Below are 13,179 nucleotides of genomic sequence, written 5' to 3'. Positions count from 1 at the left end.
TTTTCTGGACAAATAATTGACCGAATTCAAATAAATTACCTATAAAATACTCATTGAAAGTGATTTCATTTCGATTGATCAAGAAATAAAAATGAACCTCGATTTTTAATAACATTTTCAAAATCGACGTTTCTCGGCCAGAGAAAAACATTTTGAGAATTTTTTCACTATTTTAAAATATAACCATTGAAACCATTATTTTTGTACTTTTTGCTTTAATTCAAGCAAATATAACGATATTCATCCAAAAAACTGCTAAAATTCCATTTCAATAAGAAATCGTTGTCACGGATTTTGTATCTTGAAGAAAAAAATATGCGATTTTTTCGGTACACTTTTGAATGAATTTTTTTCTGGACAAATTTTTGACCGAATTCAGCTTATTTCCCTATAAAATACTCATTAAAAGTGATTTCATTTCGATTGATCAATAAATAAAAATGAACCTCGATTTTTAATAACATTTTCAAAATCGACGTTTCTCGGCCAGAGAAAAACATTTTGAGAATTTTTTCACTATTTTAAAATATAACCATTGAAACCATTATTTTTGTACTTTTTGTTTAATTCAAGCAAATATAACGATATTCATCCAAAAAACTGTTAAAATTCAATTTCCAATAAGAAATAGTTGTCACGGATTTTGTATCTTGAAGAAAAAAACATGCGATTTTTTCGGTACACTTTTTAATGAATTTTTTTCTGGACCAATTTTTGACCGAATTCGGCTTATTTACCTATAAAATACTCATTAAAAGTGATTTCATATCGATTGATCAATAAATAAAAATGTAACTCGAGTTTTAATAACATTTTCAAAATCAACGTTTCTCGGCCAGAGAAGCACATTTTGAGAATTTTTTCACTATTTTAAAATATAACCACTGAAACCATTATTTTTGTACTTTTTGCTTTAATTCAAGCAAATATAACGATATTCATCCAAAAAACTGTTAAAATTCAATTTCCAATAAGAAATAGTTGTCACGGATTTTGTATCTTGAAGAAAAAAACATGCGATTTTTTCGGTACACTTTTTAATGAATTTTTTTCTGGACCAATTTTTGACCGAATTCAGCTTTATTACCTATAAAATACTCATCAAAAGTGATTTCATCTCGATTGATCAATAAATAAAATTGAACCTCGATTTTTAATTACATTTTGAAAATCGACGTTTCTCGGCCAGAGAAGCACATTTTGAGAATTTTTTCACTATTTTCAAATATAACCACTGAAACCATTTTTTTGTACTTTTTGCTTTAATTCAAGCAAATATAACGATATTCATCCAAAAAACGGTTAAAATTCAATTTCCAATAAGAAATCGTTGTCACGGACTTTGTATCTTGAATTCCAATAGATATGAAAAAAGCAAACTTATTTTCTTTTTGTTATTGTTTGAAAAGATGAAGGTTAATTTGTCTCACTTAATTTAAATTCGAATTATTAAATAGCACTCTCGGCAACGGCCATATCACGCTGAAAAAAACGGTTCTCCTCCGATCACCGAAGTTAAGCAGCGTCTAGCGCAGTCAGTACTTGGGAGGGAGACCACTCAGGAACACTGCGTGCCGTTGGCTTTTTCCTTTTTGTTTCCTCTTTTAAATTCCACCAGATATGAAAAAACCGCACATAATTTTCTTTTTGTTATTGTTTTAAAAAGATGAAGGTTAATTTGTCTCACTTAATTTAAATTCGAATTATTAACTAGCACTCTCGGCAACGGCCATATCACGTTTAAAAAAACGGTTCTCGTCCGATCACCGAAGTTAAGCAGCGTCGAGCGCAGTCAGTACATGGGAACACTGCGTGCCTTTGGCTTTTTCCTTTTTGTTTCCTCTTTTAAATTCCTCCAGATATGAAAAAAGCAAACATATCTTCTTTTTGATATTGTTTTATAAAGATGAAAGTTAATTAAATTCAAATTATTAACTAGCACTCTCGGCAACGGCCATATCACGCTGAATACACCGGTTCTCGTCCGATCATCGAAGTTAAGCAGCGACGAGCGCAGTCAGTACTTGGGAGGGAGACCACTTAGGAACACTGCGTGCCGTTGGCTTTTAATTTTTTTTTCCTCTTTTAAATTCCAATAGATATGAAAAAAGGAAACTTCTTTTCTTTTTGTTATTGTTTTAAAAAGATGAAGGTCAATTTGTCTCACTTAATTTAAATTCGAATTATTATCTATCACTCTCAGCAACGGCCATATCACGCTGAAAAAACCGGTTCTCGTTCGATCACCGAAGTTAAGCAGCGTCGAGCGCAGTCAGTACTTGGGAACACTGCGTGCCTTTGGCTTTTTCCTTTTTGTTTCCTCTTTTAAATTCCTCCAGATATAAAAAAGCAAACATATCTTCTTTTTGATATTGTTTTATAAAGATGAAAGTTAATTAAATTCAAATTATTAACTAGCACTCTCGGCAACGGCCATATCACGCTGAATACACCGGTTCTCGTCCGATCACCGAAGTTAAGCAGCGTCGAGCGCAGTCAGTACTTGGGAGGGAGACCACTTAGGAACACTGCGTGCCGTTGGTTTTTCACTTTTTTTCCACTTTTAAATTCCAATAGATATGAAAAAAGCAAACATATCTTCTTTTTGTTATTGTTTTATAAAGATGAAGGTTAATTAAATTCAAATTATTAAATAGCACTCTCGGCAACGGCCATATCACGCTGACAATACCGGTTCTCGTCCGATCACCGAAGTTAAGCAGCGTCGATCGCAGTCAGTACTTGGGAGGGAGACCACTTAGGAACACTGCCTGTCGTTGGTTTTTTCACTTTTTTTTCCTCTTTTAAATTCCAATCGATATGAAAAAAACAAACTTATTTTCTTTTTGTTATTGTTTTAAAAAGATGATGTTTAATTTGTCTCACTTAATTTAAATTCGAATTATTAACTAGCACTCTCGGCAACGGCCATATCACGCTGAAAAAAACGTGTCTTGTCCGATCAACGAAGTTAAGCAGCGTCGAGCGCAGTCTGAACTTGGGAACACTGCGTGCCTTTGGCTTTTTCCTTTTTGTCTCCTCTTTTAAATTCCACCAGATATGTAAAAAGCAAACATATCTTCTTTTTGATATTGTTTTATAAAGATGAAAGTGAATTAAATTCAAATTATTAACAAGCACTCTCGGCAACGGCCATATCACGCTGAATACACCGGTTCTCGTCCGATAATCGAAGCTAAGCAGCGTCGAGCGCAGTCAGTACTTGGGAGGGAGACCACTTAGGAACACTGCGTGCCGTTGGCTTTTAATTTTTTTTCCTCTTTTAAAATCCAATAGATATGAAAAAAGCAAACACATTTTCTTTTTGTTATTGTTTTAAAAAGATGAAGGTTAATTTGTCTCACTTAATTTAAATTCGAATTATTAAGTAGCACTCTCGGCAACGGCCATATCACGTTGAAAACACCGGTTCTTGTCCTATCACCGAAGTTAAGCAGCGTCGAGCGCAGTCAGTAATTGGAAACTCTGCGTGCCGTTGGCTTTTTCACTTTTGTTTCCTCTTTTAAATTCCACCAGATATGTAAAAAGCAAAAATATCTTCTTTTTGATATTGTTTTATAAAGATGAAGGTTAATTAAATTCAAATTATTAAATAGCACTCTCGGCAACGGCCATATCACGCTGAAAACACCGGTTCTCGTCGGATCACCGAAGTTAAGCAGCGTCGAGCGCAGTCAGTACTTGGGAGACAGACCACTTGGGAATTCTGCGTGCCGTTGGCTTTTTCACTTTTTTTTCCTGTTTTAAATTCCAATAGATATGAAAAAAGCAAACTTATTTTCTTTTTGTTATTGTTTTAAAAAGATGAAGGTTAATTTGTCTCACTTAATTTAAATTCGAATTATTAACTAGCACTCTCGGCAACGGCCATATCACGTTGAAAACACCGGTTCTTGTCCTATCACCGAAGTTAAGCAGCGTCGAGCGCAGTCAGTAATTGGAAACTCTGCGTGCCGTTGGCTTTTTCACTTTTGTTTCCTCTTTTAAATTCCACCAGATATGTAAAAAGCAAAAATATCTTCTTTTTGATATTGTTTTATAAAGATGAAGGTTAATTAAATTCAAATTATTAAATAGCACTCTCGGCAACGGCCATATCACGCTGACAACACCGGTTCTCGTCCGATCATCGAAGCTTAGCAGCGTCGATCGCAGTCAGTACTTGGGAGGGAGACCTCTTAGGAACACTGCGTGCCGTTGGTTTTTCACTTTTTTTTCCACTTTTAAATTCCAATAGATATGAAAAAAGCAAACTTATTTTCTTTTTGTTATTGTTTTGAAAAGATGAAGGTTAATTTGTCTCACTTAATTTAAATTCGAATTATTAACTAGCACTCTCGGCAACGGCAATATCACGTTGAAAACACCGGTTCTTGTCCTATCACCGAAGTTAAGCAGCGTCGAGCGCAGTCAGTAATTGGAAACTCTGCGTGCCGTTGGCTTTTTCACTTTTGTTTCCTCTTTTAAATTCCACCAGATATGTAAAAAGCAAAAATATCTTCTTTTTGATATTGTTTTATAAAGATGAAGGTTAATTAAATTCAAATTATTAAATAGCACTCTCGGCAACGGCCATATCACGCTGAAAACACCGGTTCTCGTCCGATCACCGAAGTTAAGTAGCGTCGAGCGCAGTCAGTACTTGGGAGACAGACCACTTGGGAATTCTGCGTGCCGTTGGCTTTTTCACTTTTTTTTCCTGTTTTAAATTCCAATAGATATGAAAAAAGCAAACTTATTTTCTTTTTGTTATTGTTTTAAAAAGATGAAGGTTAATTTGTCTCACTTAATTTAAATTCGAATTATTAACTAGCACTCTCGGCAACGGCCATATCACGTTGAAAACACCGGTTCTTGTCCTATCACCGAAGTTAAGCATCGTCGAGCGCAGTCAGTAATTGGAAACTCTGCGTGCCGTTGGCTTTTTCACTTTTGTTTCCTCTTTTAAATTCCACCAGATATGTTAAAAGCAAAAATATCTTCTTTTTGATATTGTTTTATAAAGATGAAGGTTAATTAAATTCAAATTATTAAATAGCACTCTCGGCAACGGCCATATCACGCTGACAACACCGGTTCTCGTCCGATCATCGAAGCTAAGCAGCGTCGATCGCAGTCAGTACTTGGGAGGGAGACCTCTTAGGAACACTGCGTGCCGTTGGTTTTTCACTTTTTTTTCCACTTTTAAATTCCAATAGATATGGAAAAAGCAAACTTATTTTCTTTTTGTTACTGTTTTAAAATGATGAAGGTTAATTTGTCTCACTTAATTTAAATTCGAATTATTAAATAGCACTCTGGGCAACGGACATATCACGCTGAAAACACCGGTTCTCGTCCGATCACCGAAGTTAAGCAGCGTCGAGCGCAGTCAGTACTTGGGAGGGAGACCACTTAGGAACACTGCGTGCCGTTGGCTTTTTCTCTTTTTTTTCCACTTTTATATTCCAATAAATTTCAAAAAAGCAAACATATTTTCTTTTTGTTATTGTTTTAAAAAGATGAAGTTTAATTTGTCTCACTTAATTTAAATTCGAATTATTAACTAGCACTCTCGGCAACGGCCATATCACGCTGAAAAAACGGTTCTTGTCCGATCACCGAAGTTAAGCAGCGTCGAGCGCAGTCTGTACTTGGGAACACTGCGTGCCTTTGGCTTTTTCCTTTTTGTTTCCTCTTTTAAATTCCACCAGATATGTAAAAAGCAAACATATCTTCTTTTTGATATTGTTTTATAAAGATGAAAGTGAATTAAATTCAAATTATTAACAAGCACTCTCGGCAACGGCCATATCACGCTGAAAACACCGGTTCTCGTCCGATCACCGAAGTTAAGCAGCGTCGAGCGCAGTCAGTACTTGGGAGACAGACCACTTGGGAATTCTGCGTGCCGTTGGCTTTTTCACTTTTTTTCCTGTTTTAAATTCCAATAGATATGAAAAAAGCAAACTTATTTTCTTTTTGTTATTGTTTTAAAAAGATGAAGGTTAATTTGTCTCACTTAATTTAAATTCGAATTATTAACTAGCACTCTCGGCAACGGCCATATCACGCTGAAAAAACGGTTCTTGTCCGATCACCGAAGTTAAGCAGCGTCGAGCGCAGTCAGTAATTGGAAACTCTGCGTGCCGTTGGCTTTTTCACTTTTGTTTCCTCTTTTAAATTCCACCAGATATGTAAAAAGCAAAAATATCTTCTTTTTGATATTGTTTTATAAAGATGAAGGTTAATTAAATTCAAATTATTAAATAGCACTCTCGGCAACGGCCATATCACGCTGACAACACCGGTTCTCGTCCGATCATCGAAGCTAAGCAGCGTCGATCGCAGTCAGTACTTGGGAGGGAGACCTCTTAGGAACACTGCGTGCCGTTGGTTTTTCACTTTTTTTCCACTTTTAAATTCCAATAGATATGAAAAAAGCAAACTTATTTTCTTTTTGTCATTGTTTTAAAAAGATGAAGGTTAATTTGTCTCACTTAATTTAAATTCGAATTATTAACTAGCACTCTCGGCAACGGCCATATCACGTTGAAAACACCGGTTCTTGTCCTATCACCGAAGTTAAGCAGCGTCGAGCGCAGTCAGTAATTGGAAACTCTGCGTGCCGTTGGCTTTTTCACTTTTGTTTCCTCTTTTAAATTCCACCAGATTGTAAAAAGCAAAAATATCTTCTTTTTGATATTGTTTTATAAAGATGAAGGTTAATTAAATTCAAATTATTAAATAGCACTCTCGGCAACGGCCATATCACGCTGACAACACCGGTTCTCGTCCGATCATCGAAGCTAAGCAGCGTCGATCGCAGTCAGTACTTGGGAGGGAGACCTCTTAGGAACACTGCGTGCCGTTGGTTTTTCACTTTTTTTCCACTTTTAAATTCCAATAGATATGAAAAAAGCAAACTTATTTTCTTTTTGTCATTGTTTTAAAAAGATGAAGGTTAATTTGTCTCACTTAATTTAAATTCGAATTATTAACTAGCACTCTCGGCAACGGCCATATCACGTTGAAAACACCGGTTCTTGTCCTATCACCGAAGTTAAGCATCGTCGAGCGCAGTCAGTAATTGGAAACTCTGCGTGCCGTTGGCTTTTTCACTTTTGTTTCCTCTTTTAAATTCCACCAGATATGTTAAAAGCAAAAATATCTTCTTTTTGATATTGTTTTATAAAGATGAAGGTTAATTAAATTCAAATTATTAAATAGCACTCTCGGCAACGGCCATATCACGCTGACAACACCGGTTCTCGTCCGATCATCGAAGCTAAGCAGCGTCGATCGCAGTCAGTACTTGGGAGGGAGACCTCTTAGGAACACTGCGTGCCGTTGGTTTTTCACTTTTTTTTCCACTTTTAAATTCCAATAGATATGGAAAAAGCAAACTTATTTTCTTTTTGTTACTGTTTTAAAATGATGAAGGTTAATTTGTCTCACTTAATTTAAATTCGAATTATTAAATAGCACTCTGGGCAACGGACATATCACGCTGAAAACACCGGTTCTCGTCCGATCACCGAAGTTAAGCAGCGTCGAGCGCAGTCAGTACTTGGGAGGGAGACCACTTAGGAACACTGCGTGCCGTTGGCTTTTTCTCTTTTTTTTCCACTTTTATATTCCAATAAATTTCAAAAAAGCAAACATATTTTCTTTTTGTTATTGTTTTAAAAAGATGAAGTTTAATTTGTCTCACTTAATTTAAATTCGAATTATTAACTAGCACTCTCGGCAACGGCCATATCACGCTGAAAAAACGGTTCTTGTCCGATCACCGAAGTTAAGCAGCGTCGAGCGCAGTCTGTACTTGGGAACACTGCGTGCCTTTGGCTTTTTCCTTTTTGTTTCCTCTTTTAAATTCCACCAGATATGTAAAAAGCAAACATATCTTCTTTTTGATATTGTTTTATAAAGATGAAAGTGAATTAAATTCAAATTATTAACAAGCACTCTCGGCAACGGCCATATCACGCTGAAAACACCGGTTCTCGTCCGATCACCGAAGTTAAGCAGCGTCGAGCGCAGTCAGTACTTGGGAGGGAGACCTCTTAGGAACACTGCGTGCCGTTGGTTTTTCACTTTTTTTCCACTTTTAAATTCCAATAGATATGAAAAAAGCAAACTTATTTTCTTTTTGTCATTGTTTTAAAAAGATGAAGATTAATTTGTCTCACTTAATTTAAATTCGAATTATTAACTAGCACTCTCGGCAACGGCCATATCACGTTGAAAACACCGGTTCTTGTCCTATCACCGAAGTTAAGCAGCGTCGAGCGCAGTCAGTAATTGGAAACTCTGCGTGCCGTTGGCTTTTTCACTTTTGTTTCCTCTTTTAAATTCCACCAGATATGTAAAAAGCAAAAATATCTTCTTTTTGATATTGTTTTATAAAGATGAAGGTTAATTAAATTCAAATTATTAAATAGCACTCTCGGCAACGGCCATATCACGCTGACAACACCGGTTCTCGTCCGATCATCGAAGCTAAGCAGCGTCGATCGCAGTCAGTACTTGGGAGGGAGACCTCTTAGGAACACTGCGTGCCGTTGGTTTTTCACTTTTTTTCCACTTTTAAATTCCAATAGATATGAAAAAAGCAAACTTATTTTCTTTTTGTCATTGTTTTAAAAAGATGAAGGTTAATTTGTCTCACTTAATTTAAATTCGAATTATTAACTAGCACTCTCGGCAACGGCCATATCACGTTGAAAACACCGGTTCTTGTCCTATCACCGAAGTTAAGCAGCGTCGAGCGCAGTCAGTAATTGGAAACTCTGCGTGCCGTTGGCTTTTTCACTTTTGTTTCCTCTTTTAAATTCCACCAGATATGTAAAAAGCAAAAATATCTTCTTTTTGATATTGTTTTATAAAGATGAAGGTTAATTAAATTCAAATTATTAAATAGCACTCTCGGCAACGGCCATATCACGCTGACAACACCGGTTCTCGTCCGATCATCGAAGCTAAGCAGCGTCGATCGCAGTCAGTACTTGGGAGGGAGACCTCTTAGGAACACTGCGTGCCGTTGGTTTTTCACTTTTTTTCCACTTTTAAATTCCAATAGATATGAAAAAAGCAAACTTATTTTCTTTTTGTCATTGTTTTAAAAAGATGAAGGTTAATTTGTCTCACTTAATTTAAATTCGAATTATTAACTAGCACTCTCGGCAACGGCCATATCACGTTGAAAACACCGGTTCTTGTCCTATCACCGAAGTTAAGCATCGTCGAGCGCAGTCAGTAATTGGAAACTCTGCGTGCCGTTGGCTTTTTCACTTTTGTTTCCTCTTTTAAATTCCACCAGATATGTTAAAAGCAAAAATATCTTCTTTTTGATATTGTTTTATAAAGATGAAGGTTAATTAAATTCAAATTATTAAATAGCACTCTCGGCAACGGCCATATCACGCTGACAACACCGGGTTCGTCCGATCATCGAAGCTAAGCAGCGTCGATCGCAGTCAGTACTTGGGAGGGAGACCTCTTAGGAACACTGCGTGCCGTTGGTTTTTCACTTTTTTTTCCACTTTTAAATTCCAATAGATATGGAAAAAGCAAACTTATTTTCTTTTTGTTACTGTTTTAAAATGATGAAGGTTAATTTGTCTCACTTAATTTAAATTCGAATTATTAAATAGCACTCTGGGCAACGGACATATCACACTGAAAACACCGGTTCTCGTCCGATCACCGAAGTTAAGCAGCGTCGAGCGCAGTCAGTACTTGGGAGGGAGACCACTTAGGAACACTGCGTGCCGTTGGCTTTTTCTCTTTTTTTTCCACTTTTATATTCCAATAAATTTCAAAAAAGCAAACATATTTTCTTTTTGTTATTGTTTTAAAAAGATGAAGTTTAATTTGTCTCACTTAATTTAAATTCGAATTATTAACTAGCACTCTCGGCAACGGCCATATCACGCTGAAAAAACGGTTCTTGTCCGATCACCGAAGTTAAGCAGCGTCGAGCGCAGTCTGTACTTGGGAACACTGCGTGCCTTTGGCCTTTTCCTTTTTGTTTCCTCTTTTAAATTCCACCAGATATGTAAAAAGCAAACATATCTTCTTTTTGATATTGTTTTATAAAGATGAAAGTGAATTAAATTCAAATTATTAACAAGCACTCTCGGCAACGGCCATATCACGCTGAAAACACCGGTTCTCGTCCGATCACCGAAGTTAAGCAGCGTCGATCGCAGTCAGTACTTGGGAGGGAGACCTCTTAGGAACACTGCGTGCCGTTGGTTTTTCACTTTTTTTCCACTTTTAAATTCCAATAGATATGAAAAAAGCAAACTTATTTTCTTTTTGTCATTGTTTTAAAAAGATGAAGGTTAATTTGTCTCACTTAATTTAAATTCGAATTATTAACTAGCACTCTCGGCAACGGCCATATCACGTTGAAAACACCGGTTCTTGTCCTATCACCGAAGTTAAGCAGCGTCGAGCGCAGTCAGTAATTGGAAACTCTGCGTGCCGTTGGCTTTTTCACTTTTGTTTCCTCTTTTAAATTCCACCAGATATGTAAAAAGCAAAAATATCTTCTTTTTGATATTGTTTTATAAAGATGAAGGTTAATTAAATTCAAATTATTAAATAGCACTCTCGGCAACGGCCATATCACGCTGACAACACCGGTTCTCGTCCGATCATCGAAGCTAAGCAGCGTCGATCGCAGTCAGTACTTGGGAGGGAGACCTCTTAGGAACACTGCGTGCCGTTGGTTTTTCACTTTTTTTCCACTTTTAAATTCCAATAGATATGAAAAAAGTAAACTTATTTTCTTTTTGTCATTGTTTTAAAAAGATGAAGGTTAATTTGTCTCACTTAATTTAAATTCGAATTATTAACTAGCACTCTCGGCAACGGCCATATCACGTTGAAAACACCGGTTCTTGTCCTATCACCGAAGTTAAGCAGCGTTGTTTGTTTACGTTTAGCTTAATATCTCGGCCCCTGTTTGTCGTAGCTCAATGTTTTTAGTATGGTTAGATGGGGGACAAATTGGACTAAAACATACTCAAAGGACATACCCGTATCTCAGTAGAAACAGAGTTACGAGCCTGCAAAGTATAGTCTAATGCATTTCCTATGGAGGGGTTGTTTGTTTACGTTTAGCTTAATATCTCGGCCCCTGTTTGTCGTAGCTCAATGTTTTTAGTATGGTTAGATGGGGGACAAACTGGACTAAAACATACTCAAAGGACATCACCGTATCTCCGTAGAAACAGAGTTACGATCCGGCAAAGTATAGTCTAACTCATTTCCTATGGAGGGGGTTTGTTTCTTAACGTTTTGCTTAAGTACTCGGCCCCTGTTTGTCGTAGCCCAAAGTTTTTAATATGGTGAGATGGGGGACAATTTGGACTATAACATATCCTAAGGACATCCCCGTATCTCTAGTAGACACAGAGTTATGGGCCTGCAAAATATAGTCTAATGCATTTCCTATGGAGGGGTTGTTTGTTTACGTTTAGCTTAATTACTCGGCCCCTGTTTGTCGTATCTCAATGTGTTTAGCATGGTTAGATGGGGGACAAATTGGACTATAACATACTCAAAGGAGATCCCCGTATATCCAGTAGAAACAGAGTTACGAGCCTGCAATGTATAGTCTAATGCATTTCCTATGGAGGGGTTGTTTGTTTACGTTTAGCTTAATTACTCGGCCCCTGATTGTCGTAGCTCAATGTTTTTAGCATAATTAGATGGGGGACAAATTGGACTATAACATACTCAAAGGACATCCCCGTATCTCCAGTAGAAACAGAGTTACGAGCCAGCAAAGTATAGTCTAACTCATTTCCTATGGAGGGGGTTTGTTTCTTTACGTTTTGCTTAAGTACTCGGCCCCTGTTTGTCGTAGCCCAAAGTTTTTATTATGGTTAGATGGGGGACAAATTGGACTAAAACATACTCAAAGGACATCCCCGTATATCCAGTAGAAACAGAGTTACGAGCCTGCAAAGTATAGTCTAATGCATTTCCTATGGACGGGTTGTTTGTTTACGTTTAGCTTAATTACTCGGCCCCTGTTTGTCGTAGCTCAATGTTTTTAGCATGGTTAGATGGGGGACAAATTGGACTATAACATACTCAAAGGACATCCCCGTATCTCCAGTAGAAACAGAGTTACGAGCCAGCAAAGTATAGTCTAACTCATTTCCTATGGAGGGGGTTTGTTTCTTTACGTTTTGCTTAAGTACTCGGCCCCTGTTTGTCGTAGCCCAAAGTTTTTATTATGGTTAGATGGGGGACAAATTGGACTAAAACATACTCAAAGGACATCCCCGTATATCCAGTAGAAACAGAGTTACGATTCTGCAAAGTATAGTCTAATGCATTTCCTATGGAGGGGTTGTTTGTTTACGTTTAGCTTAATATCTCGGCCCCTGTTTGTCGTAGCTCAATGTTTTTTGTATGGTTAGATGGGGGACAAATTGGACTAAAACATACTCAAAGGACATCCCCGTATCTCAGTAGAAACAGAGTTACGAGCCTGCAAAGTATAGTCTAATGCATTTCCTATGGAGGGGTTGTTTGTTTACGTTTAGCTTAATATCTCGGCCCCTGTTTGTCGTAGCTCAATGTTTTTAGTATGGTTAGATGGGGGACAAACTGGACTAAAACATACTCAAAGGACATCACCGTATCTCCGTAGAAACAGAGTTACGAGCCGGCAAAGTATAGTCTAACTCATTTCCTATGGAGGGGGTTTGTTTCTTAACGTTTTGCTTAAGTACTCGGCCCCTGTTTGTCGTAGCCCAAAGTTTTTAATATGGTGAGATGGGGGACAATTTGGACTATAACATATCCTAAGGACATCCCCGTATCTCTAGTAGACACAGAGTTATGGGCCTGCAAAATATAGTCTAATGCATTTCCTATGGAGGGGTTGTTTGTTTACGTTTAGCTTAATTACTCGGCCCCTGTTTGTCGTATCTCAATGTTTTTAGCATGGTTAGATGGGGGACAAATTGGACTATAACATACTCAAAGGACATCCCCGTATATCCAGTAGAAACAGAGTTACGAGCCTGCAATGTATAGTCTAATGCATTTCCTATGGAGGGGTTGTTTGTTTACGTTTAGCTTAATTACTCGGCCCCTGATTGTCGTAGCTCAATGTTTTTAGCATGGTTAGATGGGGGACAAATTGGACTA

At 37.2% G+C, this 13,179-nt stretch overlaps 4 non-coding genes and 18 pseudogenes across 4 annotated transcripts; all 22 read left to right on the top strand.

Moving 5' to 3' along the window:
* The first annotated feature begins 1,464 nt into the window (after positions 1 to 1,464).
* On the top strand, positions 1,465 to 1,583 carry LOC149693375 (5S ribosomal RNA; annotated as a pseudogene).
* Positions 1,584 to 1,946: 363 nt separating this feature from the next.
* Positions 1,947 to 2,065, top strand: LOC149693374 (5S ribosomal RNA; annotated as a pseudogene).
* A 360-nt stretch (positions 2,066 to 2,425) lies between these two features.
* Positions 2,426 to 2,544, top strand: LOC149693373 (5S ribosomal RNA). The gene has a single exon (XR_016383164.1). It is a non-coding gene; the product is annotated as a 5S ribosomal RNA (ribosomal RNA).
* Positions 2,545 to 2,664: 120 nt separating this feature from the next.
* On the top strand, positions 2,665 to 2,783 carry LOC149693372 (5S ribosomal RNA; annotated as a pseudogene).
* A 362-nt stretch (positions 2,784 to 3,145) lies between these two features.
* LOC149693371 (5S ribosomal RNA) lies at positions 3,146 to 3,264 on the top strand (annotated as a pseudogene).
* Positions 3,265 to 3,624: 360 nt separating this feature from the next.
* On the top strand, positions 3,625 to 3,743 carry LOC149693370 (5S ribosomal RNA; annotated as a pseudogene).
* Positions 3,744 to 4,105: 362 nt separating this feature from the next.
* LOC149693369 (5S ribosomal RNA) lies at positions 4,106 to 4,224 on the top strand (annotated as a pseudogene).
* A 361-nt stretch (positions 4,225 to 4,585) lies between these two features.
* LOC149693368 (5S ribosomal RNA) lies at positions 4,586 to 4,704 on the top strand (annotated as a pseudogene).
* Positions 4,705 to 5,066: 362 nt separating this feature from the next.
* On the top strand, positions 5,067 to 5,185 carry LOC149693367 (5S ribosomal RNA; annotated as a pseudogene).
* A 136-nt stretch (positions 5,186 to 5,321) lies between these two features.
* Positions 5,322 to 5,440, top strand: LOC149693366 (5S ribosomal RNA). The gene has a single exon (XR_016383288.1). It is a non-coding gene; the product is annotated as a 5S ribosomal RNA (ribosomal RNA).
* Positions 5,441 to 5,801: 361 nt separating this feature from the next.
* LOC149693365 (5S ribosomal RNA) lies at positions 5,802 to 5,920 on the top strand (annotated as a pseudogene).
* Positions 5,921 to 6,280: 360 nt separating this feature from the next.
* On the top strand, positions 6,281 to 6,399 carry LOC149693364 (5S ribosomal RNA; annotated as a pseudogene).
* A 359-nt stretch (positions 6,400 to 6,758) lies between these two features.
* LOC149693363 (5S ribosomal RNA) lies at positions 6,759 to 6,877 on the top strand (annotated as a pseudogene).
* A 360-nt stretch (positions 6,878 to 7,237) lies between these two features.
* Positions 7,238 to 7,356, top strand: LOC149693362 (5S ribosomal RNA; annotated as a pseudogene).
* Positions 7,357 to 7,492: 136 nt separating this feature from the next.
* On the top strand, positions 7,493 to 7,611 carry LOC149693361 (5S ribosomal RNA). The gene has a single exon (XR_016383287.1). It is a non-coding gene; the product is annotated as a 5S ribosomal RNA (ribosomal RNA).
* A 361-nt stretch (positions 7,612 to 7,972) lies between these two features.
* LOC149693360 (5S ribosomal RNA) lies at positions 7,973 to 8,091 on the top strand. The gene has a single exon (XR_016383141.1). It is a non-coding gene; the product is annotated as a 5S ribosomal RNA (ribosomal RNA).
* A 360-nt stretch (positions 8,092 to 8,451) lies between these two features.
* LOC149693359 (5S ribosomal RNA) lies at positions 8,452 to 8,570 on the top strand (annotated as a pseudogene).
* A 360-nt stretch (positions 8,571 to 8,930) lies between these two features.
* LOC149693358 (5S ribosomal RNA) lies at positions 8,931 to 9,049 on the top strand (annotated as a pseudogene).
* A 360-nt stretch (positions 9,050 to 9,409) lies between these two features.
* Positions 9,410 to 9,527, top strand: LOC149693357 (5S ribosomal RNA; annotated as a pseudogene).
* Positions 9,528 to 9,663: 136 nt separating this feature from the next.
* Positions 9,664 to 9,782, top strand: LOC149693356 (5S ribosomal RNA; annotated as a pseudogene).
* Positions 9,783 to 10,143: 361 nt separating this feature from the next.
* On the top strand, positions 10,144 to 10,262 carry LOC149693355 (5S ribosomal RNA; annotated as a pseudogene).
* Positions 10,263 to 10,622: 360 nt separating this feature from the next.
* On the top strand, positions 10,623 to 10,741 carry LOC149693354 (5S ribosomal RNA; annotated as a pseudogene).
* Positions 10,742 to 13,179: the final 2,438 nt, after the last annotated feature.

Source organism: Phalangium opilio, unplaced genomic scaffold (assembly GCF_054372755.1).
Source record: "Phalangium opilio isolate 3A_F unplaced genomic scaffold, DU_Popi_V2 ptg000024l_1, whole genome shotgun sequence".
Taxonomy (NCBI): domain Eukaryota; kingdom Metazoa; phylum Arthropoda; class Arachnida; order Opiliones; family Phalangiidae; genus Phalangium; species Phalangium opilio.
The sequence above is the reverse complement of the archived record's forward strand: the minus strand, read 5'-3'. Positions and strand labels throughout refer to the sequence as shown.